This window comes from Prionailurus viverrinus, chromosome B2 (genome assembly GCF_022837055.1).
Source record: "Prionailurus viverrinus isolate Anna chromosome B2, UM_Priviv_1.0, whole genome shotgun sequence".
NCBI classification, from domain to species: domain Eukaryota; kingdom Metazoa; phylum Chordata; class Mammalia; order Carnivora; family Felidae; genus Prionailurus; species Prionailurus viverrinus.
The window spans coordinates 152,442,834-152,451,428 of NC_062565.1; positions in this window are offsets into that span (position 1 = coordinate 152,442,834).

An 8,595-nucleotide genomic window follows, 5' to 3' on the forward strand; every position below is an offset into this window, starting at 1 on the left:
GCATCCACGCCCCAGTACCACGGTCCTGGAGGCTGTCCTCCCTGTGCCCCCGCCGTCACTGCTGCTTGGGAACCTGCATCCTCCCGTGGGTGTCTGCCTGACATCACGTCGGCCCCTCCACCAGCACAGCTGCTCTGGGTACGAGTCTTTCCACGCAGCACGGGGAGCGCACCCTCCGCATTCTCGCTCTTCTTGTCCCCGGGCCCTACCGCGCGTGTTGGGGCCTCTCTCTCCTCTGCGAACGGTCGGCCCCATGACTCTGCTCGCCTGCCTCCAGACGTTTTCGCCTCTCCACATCCTCAGTACCTCGCACCCCCACCTCCTCCTTCCACCTTCTTCTGGCCCGGCCTCCTTCCCAGGCCCTGCCACTAATACAGATGACCCCAGGCCCCTACCAGGCTGAAGTCTTTCCTGTAAATTCATAATCAATTTAGGGGCCAAGATCTTTTTTTAATTGCCTGCACGGATGTTCCCAAGTACCTGAATATAAGAACTCGTGCAGTCAAAATACCTGTTTTTTTTTTTTTAATGTTAACATCTTCTTCTCAGTATCAGGATGCGGCCAAGGTGTGGTCAGAGGTGCCATCGGGGGGCTGGTGTGGAGGGAGGCAAGGCTGGCTTACCCATCTGTCCCACGAGACAGAACATTCCCTCAGGCCCCCCCAACGGCTGCTCCCCTCGTGGGCACGGTCTGTCCACGGTTCCGAAAGATCCGTAGGGAAAACAAAATGAGTTCACGTGTCCCTGCCTGCGGGTCCCATGTGGTCCGCGCAGTTAGCAGAAGGTGCGGGACGGAGAAGCACAGGCAAGCGCCCAGGTGAGCGCTCTCAGGGCAGAGTGTGAAGGGCCGTCTCCCCCCCAACACTGGAGCGACCCCAAATTGAGTGCAGGCGATCGTTGCATACGCTTCAAAACCTGCCTTTCGCTTAAAATCAAGCAAAGGGGCCAACACCACTGTGAAGACGCAGGGGGTCCGGCTGGGGTGTCACACAGGACGCCATTCTTCTCCCGGGAGCACGAGGTGACCGTGGTCCCACACTTTCCTTTCCAATGCCTGCAGAAGCACACCCACCCTGAGCCAGTGGCTTCCGGCAAGGAGTGCTCCGTGTCTGTCGTGGCCACGGGGCTGAAGCAAGGGGGGGTGGTGCGGGTACACAGCTGTTGCATGAGGAGGAGACTGCAATAATACACCACAGAACTCCAGAATGTTCCGTGACATCACCCACACGGTCCCCGAGGCCAGCCCACAACCTGGCTGTGGTGGGCCCTCTGGGTGGAACAGGGACAACATGCTGTCCCTTGCTGGGAGGAGAGGCTTGGTGACTTAGCGCCCACCTCCAGAAGCCCCTCCCCTGGAGACGCGGTGACAGGGCACCACGACATACCGGCAGGTGCCCTGTGTGTGCGCGACGGTCCCTGGGTTCTACTGCCACTGCTTGGGCACTTTGTGGAGGGGCGCGCACACGGGGGAAAAGGCAAGGCAGAAAGACGCCAACTCCCGGGCAGCACCAACTTGCACCCCGCGGCTCCATCCGGGGCGCCTGCGGGGCCCCCGCCTCCTCCCACGCCTCCCCCTTTAATCGCCAGACTTTCAACAAAATGTACCTCTGACAGGGCCCAAATTGTTGACATTAGAAGAACCCTGGAAGTTTATTTCTTTAAAGAAGAAAATGTTTGTATAGTTTTCTAAAATAAATTATGAGTGATGAATTCCCCTAAGGCAATGCCACTTCCTGGCTAATTCAGGAGCGGGCCGTGAGTGGCGGGAAATCACGGCTGTATAATCCAGGCTTGCCCTGGGGAGCGAGTTGCCTAATGGCCTCCTGAAGGATTAAAATGTGCGGGATTCTTGGGGAGCCAGGAGAAAAACAACGCTGGTCACGCTGGTGACTGCGGTTCCCAGAGTGTGGAGGCTGTGGGTGCAGAGAAGGGACACACTGTGTGCACTCACAGCTCTGGGCACTTCCCGGCTGCAACTGAGTGTTCGGCGATCCTGGGGGGATGGGCACAGGAGGCATCTAGAAGAATTCCTGGGGGCTGTGTTTATTTTCGTTTCTGTGGCTTCTTGTCGCCGGGGCAGAGACGAGGATGTGGGTGGGCACTTTCCCCCGAACCAGCCTCGGGTCAGCCACGGGCGTCCTGCCCTTGGCCTGGGCTCGGCTCAGGCTCAGCTGAGCCAGAACAAAAGTCAGCTCTTCTCCCTGCTCTGCATGGCAGCCTGGGTCTCCTCGTGGTCTAGCTGAGAAGCGGGGGCTTCGTTCTCTCGGCTGAACGACTTTGATGAGAACCTTTTAAAAAGCTAGGGTGCCCCACAAGTTGCTGTGTGCACATCCGGACACCCTTCGTCTACCCTGTAAGGGCAGGCGTCCGGGGCAGCGGGAGTTGGCGCACATTCACAGCAGGGACACCGGCATGGCTGTCGGGCAGCGGCGGCCCTAGTGTCCCCACGTGCAGCCTGGCTCAGCGACGGGAGGAGTGCTGACCAAGGTCATCCCCGTCATGCCCAACACGAGGGCTCAGCCTCTGCAGGCAGCTCGCTGTCCCTCAGGCGTGGGCCTCCTGCCCCACAGCCTCCTCCCGTCCACAGCCTCCTAGGACCTGTTTGCCTGCGGGCACAAGTGGTGGACATTTGGGTCAGCGTGAGTACGCAGCCCCTGCAGGGACAGAGACCCCCGCAGAGGCCCGACGGGCAGCCTTGACCAGCGTCTCCACCGCCAGTCGTGCAGGCCCACCTGCTCGTCCGCCGCGAGCCCCCGGCCAGCTCGGGACTGACGGGTGTGGGTAGTGAGGGGCCAACTATCGCCTCTCCCCGGGCCTCGAAAATGTTTTCATCTCCATATTTTTAATCGAGATGTAATTTGCATAGAGTGAACTGTGCAAAGCACAAAGGGACGTGACGACTTAGGCCGGCCGAAGTGAGGGAACTGGAGAGAGTGGGAAGGCCGGGGGAGGAGCTCGGGACCAGAGACTTCCTTTGGAAAGTACTTGATAGGGATCGAATGCCTGTTGTCACCAGGTTTTGGGGCCCAGGTTGCTCACTCCCCGCCTATCGTCTGTTGGCTGGGATGGACTCAGGTTCAGTCTGGCCGATGTTGGGGCCAAACCTCAGGCAACTTGGCAAGAGAACTTGGAAAAGCATCAGAGTGTGGGGAAGGGGCGTCCCTAACAGGAAGAGCCATGCTGCCACTGGGGGCACTACCCCCACCAGTTCGCCGGTCACGTGGGGAAGCAGAGAGAGCTCTCGGTTCCCCAGAAGCAGGAGGTCTGGCCGCCAGGCCAGAATGCTGTCAGTATTTCCCACCCCCTCCTCTTTACCAACTAGCTTTCCCCTCCAAGACCACACCGACCGTCTGGGGATGGGAGGAGCCCCTGCATCGAACTGGCACCCACAGTGATCTGACGGCTCTTGGAGCCACTGTCTGTGACCCCCATAGGAGCATCAGATAGTCCTCCTTCTCGGGACACCATCCTCCTTCCAGGGGCACAGTCCTCCCTCCCCAGGACACAGTCCTCCTTCCCAGGACACAGTCCTCCTTCCCCAGGACAAAGTCCTCCTTCCCTGGACACAGTCCTCCCTCCCCAGGACACAATCATCCTTTTTGGGGCACAGTCCTCCTTCCCCAGGACACAGTCTTCCTTCCTTGGACACAGTCCTCCTTCCCCAGGACAAAGTCCTCCTTCCCTGGACACAGTCCTCCCTCCCCAGGACACAATCATCCTTTTTGGGGCACAGTCCTCCTTCCCCAGGACACAGTCCTCCTTCCCCAGGACAGAGTCCTCCTTCCCCAGGACACAGTCCTCCTTCCCCAGGACATAGTCCTCATTCCCTGGACACAGTCCTCCTTCCCTGGACACCGTCCTCCTTCCCCTGGACACAGTCCTCCTTCCCTGGACACAGTCCTCCTTCCCCTGGACACAGTCCTCCTTCCCTGGACACAGTCCTCCTTCCCTGGACACCGTCCTCCTTCCAGGGGCACAGTCCTCCTTCCCCAGGACACAGTCCTCCTTCCCTGGACACAGTCCTCCTTCCCCAGGACACAGTCCTCCTTCCCCAGGACATAGTCCTCCTTCCCTGGACACCGTCCTCCTTCCCCTGGACACAGTCCTCCTTCCCTGGACACCGTCCTCCTTCCAGGGGCACAGTCCTCCTTCCCCAGGACACAGTCCTCCTTCCCTGGACACAGTCCTCCTTCCCCAGGACACAGTCCTCCTTCCCCAGGACATAGTCCTCCTTCCCTGGACACCGTCCTCCTTCCCCTGGACACAGTCCTCCTTCCCTGGACACAGTCCTCCTTCCCTTGACACTGTCCTCCTTCCCCTGGACACAGTCCTCCTTCCCTGGACACAGTCCTCCTTCCCTGGACACCGTCCTCCTTCCAGGGGCACAGTCCTCCCTCCCCAGGACAAAGTTCTCCTTCCCTGGACACAGTCCCCCTTCCAGGGGCACAGTCTTCCTTCCTGGGTCGGTCCTATATCCTCCCTCCCGAGGACAGTCAGCCCACCTGACAGTGTTCAGACAACCTCAGCCCGGCAGGTGTTCACAGGCTCCTGGTTTCAAGGATCAGAAGCTGGGGACGAGGCTGGCCAGGGTGCAATTCCCCTGCTGTCACCCATCAGTCAAAACAGCTTAGTGGAGGGGCCAGGTGCGCAGGCCAAGCCACACGAAGAGAGGAGTCACTTCTGCAGGGTCAAACTTGGTGTGGTTTAGCCTCCAAACTGGCCCCTGGCCCCCATGTTGTGCCTGGGTATGGGGAGCGAGGCCGTCCCCGTCCCTCCCAGCCCCACTCAGGCTCCCTCCTGCTTCAGAGGACTGGGCCCCGCTAGCCTGGCAGGAGCCAGGCACTGCGACTTGATCTGTTGTGTCTTCTCTGTGAGCGGCTTCACCATTAAGAAAGCAAGGGGCCTCGGTCCAGTGGCACGGATCCGACACACTCCATGTCCTAATTATCCAGGATGAGTCAGCAGATCTGCTCGGCGGGCTCCCAGAGGCCTGGCCGCCAGCCCACAGCCACAGAACTTCAGAAGGAAGGACCTCTGTACCTGAGGAGCCCCACGTGACCTTGTCCCAACGAAGCCCCTCGGTCCTCCGTATTTGTACCCGTGGGGGCTGCAGGGGTGAGGGAAGCTAGCCATGAGGTTTTCATGTGAGGCTCAGGTTCTGGAAAGAAATACCATTCCCAGGAAGTCAGGCCTCTGAGACTATTTTCACCAGACACCAGGACCGCCCCCCAGCAGGAGCACCACACAAAGACCACTCCGGGCTATCTCTGCAGAAAGGGGCCCCCGGTGACCCCCACAAGCACCCCTGTCTTTGCTGCTGTTCCCTCTCCCAGCCGGCGTCCAACCCAGAGAGGAGACAGCTGGTAGTCACTGTGCAGGTGTGAGGCCCGGAATGCCAGGCTAGCCGCTGGGGGCCACAGCCTCCTCGTCCTCACCAGAGGCGCCTGGGCGCGTCCTCAGCGCTGTGACGCAGCTCAGGGGCTGGCCCACGTCCACAGGCACGCTGAGTGTCCTTGCCACCTGCCCAGAACCTCCTCCTGCATCCCCACCCCCGTCAGAGGGGGTCCCAGTGGGAGGCTCCCACCTCTACTCACTTGGGATCCCACTGATTTTCCTTTTTGATTCCACAACCCCGTGTCCCTGCGGGGGTGCTGGCTGCGAGGGACACACCATGGCCAGTCTGGACTTTGTCCTGTCTGCTCGTGCTCCGAGGGCCCTGCCGAGCCACCACTCTCCGTGACCCTGTCCCCAGGCCCGCCCTCCCCCTGCCTGTGTCTCACAGCCGCTGGCCCGTGCTCCACGGTGTGTACGTTAGAAATCACACACACGTGTCTGCACCCCTCCAGGTCTGAGACACCCACACTTCCTGGGCAGGGCCTTGCTAGTAAGCCAGGCCGTGAAGGAGGCTGGTGATCTTTTGCAGACTCCTTAAGGGCTGGTGCCTGACCCCACGGCGTGCTGGATGCTAGCACACCCTGATCACGCTGACGGGGGCTACTGGATGGGGCTGCTGGATGGGGGCTGCTCACGACAGTCTCACCCCTCCTTCTTCCACCCCTGCTCGCAGATCCTTCTGGGGTCCCATCAAGTTTCATGCCAAGCCAGGACCTCACAAAGGGAAGCAAGACATTCTTGGCTTCCATCGTCCTGAGAGAGAGGAGAAAATGGACCTATTCTGACGACTTTTAGGATATCCCGAGAGCCCCTGTCTCAGCCCCAGGCCGGGCCAAGCCCCTGGGCAGGAACTTCCCCTCCCGGCACTGAGCAGGGGGCCTGGCACACACCAGAACTCGAGCCCCGGAAACGGCAGAGGTCCTGGTCCCTTAAACTGCACGTGTGGCTTCGGGAAGCCATTGAGCCTCTTAGGGTCAAGTCCACTCTTGCAAATTAAAGTTGTTTTGGTCACAGAGATCTTTATCGTTCAAAATCATACTCTGGAACCCAGTACATGAAACCAACGACAGTGAGTAAACTCTCTCTCATAAGAGGGACTGAGCGTTTTCAGAGGCCTTGCCGGGGAGAGATACTGCTTCGGAAACCCTGGCCCCACAGAACCCCCTAGAAGGATCGGGGCCGGGGTTCTCTCTGAGACCCCAAACTCCATGTGTCCCTGTGGCCCCTTCCAGGCCATGGGAAAGTACTGTTTCTCTACTGCACTTTCAGGAAGAACCCTTCTTGGTCTCGTGGGGGAGCGAAGTTCTTTTAAAGCAATGCACAAGCCTTGCTGACCTCATGTTCCTTTCTGAAAGCAGCTCTGACTGCTGGTGGATGGCAGAAGGAAACAGAGCTCCCCTCACACTGTTCTCCAGGAGAAGGAGGGAGACCCCACCCCCACTGTTCTCCAGAAAGAGGAGAAACGTTCCCCCACCTCCACTGGCCTCCAGGAGCAGGAGAGAGACCCCCACCCCCACTGGCCTCCAGGAGAAGGAGGGAGACCCCCACCCCCACTGGCCTCCAGGAGAAGGGGGGAGGCTCCCCTTGCTAAGAACCTGTCCAGAGTCCATCAGTGGTGGAGTCAGTGAAGGGCTGAGTGACACAACGGGACCTAACGTGGAGTGTGACAGCTTAGGGCCTCTCTGAACTGTAAGAATCCCTGACACACGGGCGTCACACTTGGGACCAAGGAGGGCTGGAATGATTCTGGAACAAGAGAGGCAGGATTTAGGCTGTGGAACACAAGATCGAAGCTGGGAGATGCCAAATACGTAGGAGGGAACCGGGGCACTGCGAGTTGTGCCTCACGACCTACTTTATGCCACCTTGACCCTTCAGAGACAGGGTTTAGTCATTTTTGGCTGAATCAGGTGGTCATTTCTGATTAAAATCAAATTCTGTTCATGCAACCGGTCAGTTCATACGTGAAAAGGATCAAGGAGGTCAGTAATTTGACTTAATTTTTCAAATTAAAAATGAGTTAGGGCCCTTATAATCTCTCTTCTAAGCCATTTCAAACATCCTAATTGTCCCCTGCGTCCCTCCAGTGCCCACCGTTGCCAGCACGGGGCCCCTGCCCCCTGATCCTCACAGCCCCCCCCCCTCCCCCGCCCCACAGCCACTGCTGACTTTGTCCAGCTTCTGGTTTATACGGCACTTGCTCTCAGACTTTGGTGTGAATCAGAATCGCCCAGGAAACGTGTAAACGCCACAGATGCGAGACCCACCTCCACGGCTACTGAATCCGAATCTGTACGTGGATTAGCTCCTGCTGCTGACATAACAAAGGATCACGTTCCGTGGCTTCACACAGGCACCACGGCCCACCGTACGGCTCCAGAGATCACCAGTCTCAAAGCGTCTCACGGCTACCGGTTAAGCTGCCGGCGGGGCTGCTGCCTCGGGGAGGCTCCGCGGGAGCGTCCTCCAGCCTCCGAGGCCGTGGCGCCCCCGGCTTGTGGGCGCTCCCTTCACCCTCAAAGAGCATCGGTCCAGCTGCCTCCGCGGTTGTCACCCGTGCTTTCTCTCAGACTGTGCCTCCCTCTTGCGTTCGTGAAGGCCCTCCTGACTGCATTCAGGACCACCTGGAACATCCGGGATAAGCTCTCTGTGTCAGGGGCCTCGATTGAATTACCCCCAGAGGCCCTTGGGCTGCGTCAGGGGCACGGGCCCGGGACCGGTGCGTGGGAATCCGCGGAGGCCTCCTTCTGTCGCCCACAGCACGCGTGGTGCTTGGACGTGTATCTCCAACGAGCTCCAGAAGCTTGAAAGCCGCTGGACTGTGAGGCCTGTCCCGACCCAGGTCGGGGTGGGGAAGCGCCCCCGCCCGCCGTGGCACGCTCACGCTCCTGCTCGGCCTCAGTCTCGCCCTTCCCTCCGTGGGACGCCATCTCCTGGACCCCACCGAGTCCACCTGTGAGGCCCCGCTCAGAGTGGCCTCTTCTCGCCGGCGTCTCTCAGTTCTCGCCAGCGTTGCTGACATGTTATTAGCAAATGAGATACTTTGATGGCAATGATTAAATCGCCCCTTCCCTGGGCCTTTACCGGTGCCCCCACTGTCCTGTCCCACCGACCCCCGGGGCTGGACCTCCGCATCTCCCAAGGGTCCCAAACCACAGAAATAACCCCTCACCAGAGCCTAGCCCAGGGTCACATCCGGGG